The sequence below is a fragment of the Tamandua tetradactyla genome, chromosome 20 (genome assembly GCF_023851605.1).
Source record: "Tamandua tetradactyla isolate mTamTet1 chromosome 20, mTamTet1.pri, whole genome shotgun sequence".
In the NCBI taxonomy this organism is placed as follows: Eukaryota; Metazoa; Chordata; class Mammalia; order Pilosa; family Myrmecophagidae; genus Tamandua; species Tamandua tetradactyla.
In genome coordinates, this window is record NC_135346.1 from 11,849,563 (window position 1) to 11,852,438 (window position 2,876).

At 37.2% G+C, this 2,876-nt stretch overlaps 1 pseudogene; it reads right to left on the minus strand.

Moving 5' to 3' along the window:
• Nucleotides 1-1,606: 1,606 nt before the first annotated feature.
• On the minus strand, nt 1,607-2,087 carry LOC143664275 (thioredoxin domain-containing protein 15 pseudogene; annotated as a pseudogene).
• Nucleotides 2,088-2,876: the final 789 nt, after the last annotated feature.

Below are 2,876 nucleotides of genomic sequence, written 5' to 3' on the forward strand. Positions count from 1 at the left end.
CCACCACCAACAATCAAGATACAGAACATTTCCATCACCACAAAACATTCCATCATGCCCCTTTGCAGTGAATCTCACCTCAAGCCCAGACCCTGGCAACCGCCGATCTGTTTTCTGACCCTATAGTTTTATCTCCTAGAGCCTTTTGAATATTTCTTTCATTTAGCATTATGTCTTCGAGACTCATCCATGTTGTTACTTATTTCAGTATTTATTTATTTTTATTCTATTCTATTTTATCCTATTACATGGATATAACATAGCTTGTTTAGCCATTCATCAATTAGAGGACATATGGATTGCTTCCAATTTTTTTTTTTTTTTTTTTTAAAGACAGAGAGAAGGAAGGAAGGATAGAAGGAAGGAAAGAAGGAAGAAAGGGAAACATTTTCTTGTTTTATTGTATTCTGTTTCTCCGTTTTTGTTACATGGGCTGGGGCCGGGAATCGAACCGAGGTCCTCCGGCATAGCAGGCAAGCACTTTGCCCGCTGAGCCACCGCGGCCCCCCCCAATTTTTAATGATTATGAATAATAAACATCCAGGCACAAGTTTTCATTCAAGCTTTAAAATGATTTCCACCAGTATTTTCCTGAAAGCCACATATAGATTAAAATGGAAATAAAAAGTCACAACTATATTCATATATATTATTCCATATTCTTTCAGAAAATCATATAATTTATTCATTATTTATCAAATATTAAGTGCCTACTAGATAGCAGGTATATTCTAGGCACAGGAGTTCAAATAATTGTCAAATGCTGACTCCGTGGAAATGCTGTCAAAACAACCCATCCAGAAGGCAAAGCTGAGTTTATTGCTTACTGCAATAAAAGAGATCACTGCCTCGACAGAGTCTTTGTAGCGTCTGGGGGAGTGAAGGGCAAAATCAGGATATTTATGAGTTTTGGGGGATCTAGTTTAAGGGGGTTCTCAATTCAATTGACTTAATTAGGATATGATCCCATGAATAGGGTTCATGTTATAATAGGTTAGGATTGGTGGACAGCAAGGCAAGATTTTGTTGTTGTTTATTTGCTTTTTGGTATTTGATTCTCATCTCCCTGTCAACAAAGACAGCAAGTAGCAGTTGCTACTTGTGAGCTCACACTTATTCATTCTAGTTGCTCTTCCCCTAGCAGAGCACATTCCTGCTGATGAACTCTGGAAGAAAAATTGCAAAAGAAGAGAAAACCAACCTTCTTCGACATATGGGATATCAAGAGTTTCTAAAATTATAATTTAAAGTCCTATTTCTGCCTTTTGTACAGTAAGCATATTATCATTCTACTCTAACCATCCCACCAGAAAAAGTCTTCACATATTAAACTGGCTACTTCCTTAAAATATTGTATTATATTCAAGTTGTAAAAACAAGAACAGAGAATTCTATTGAATATTGCATTTGCTTATTACAATACTAGTTAAACACTAATTTAGAATTTCTTTTTACACACTCACTAGTTGAACAAATGCATGATTCTTTTAAGCTGAGTGAAGCTGCAACTCAACACTGCACTGCAGAAAATGTATGAAATCACAGCATTAATATCTGAAATGAAGGACTGAAATTCTTTTTTTCAACTTCTCCATTCAGGCCATCACTACTCTGCATGTTTCTTCTCTTGTCTTGGAATTAGCCACCGAATACTATCAGTTCAAATGGTAGCATAAATAATAAAACTAATTTAAAAGAATAAGGAAATACAAACAACTGGGCCATACTTTTTATCAATGTGCTGAGAAGAGGGCCTATATAGTCATCTTGAGTTACCACATTTTCTTGGCTTCTAAACCTGTCTGATTAAAAATTAAGATTTTTCATTTCTAATATTCGGTCTGTGTGATTAAATCTAGCCATTGGTTTAGTGCCGTGAAATAACAAAATGTTAGGAACAGCTACAGTGCCAAATCTAGTAGAAAGGCTGCTGTGCTGAGATGTATCCAATGCCAAAAAAAATGAAAAACTGGAAATGCCCCTTGAAAAGAATTAAAATAAGGGGCTAAACTGGCAGAAAATCTGCACCAAGGGGTATAAAACAGGACTAGAGTGCAGCCTCAACCGTTTGGGTTTAGAAAGCCCATAAAGTGTTTCTAGGCCCCGGGCAGGAGGCCTGAGCACCTACAGCAATACCTACCACAAGCCAAGTAGCCACGTGGCACAGAGGGAGCAGGGCTGGGAGTGCCACTCAGGCCAATGGGCAACCTGTGCACTGCCACGTGAGTCGTGTTCAAGGCAAGGATTTTTTTTTCAATTACTTATTTTTTATTGATATATATTATATAGTCACATACCATGTAATCATCCAAAGTGTACAAGCAATGGTTCACAATATCGTCACATAGTTGTCCGTTTATCATCACAGTCGACTTTTTTTTTTCTTTTTTGTGAAAAATAACTACAAAACAGCAATAAACTTCAAGTACATCGCAACAATCACTTGTAGAACAGATTTCAGAGTTTGGTATGGATTACAGTTCCATCATTTAAGTTTTTACTTCTAGCTGCTCTAAGATACTAGAGATTAAAAGAAATAGCAATATAATGATTCAGCACTCATTTGTCAAACCCTACTTTCTCTGTAGAACTCTGCCATCACCTTTGATCTTTCTCCCATTCTTTAGGGGTATTAGGACTATGCCCATCCTAACTTCTTCTTGTTGGAAGGGGCTCTCGATAATATGGGATAGGAGGATGGAATTAGTTGATGTTCTGGAGAGGCTGACTACTCTAGGTTTTAGGTCTTAACTGATAGAGGGACACATCCAAAGGCTGTAGGTTTCTGGAAAGTTACCCTAGTTCATGGAATCTTTGTAGAATCTTATCTCTTGCCCTAGGTGTTCTTTAGGATTGGCTGGAATGGTTTTGATTGG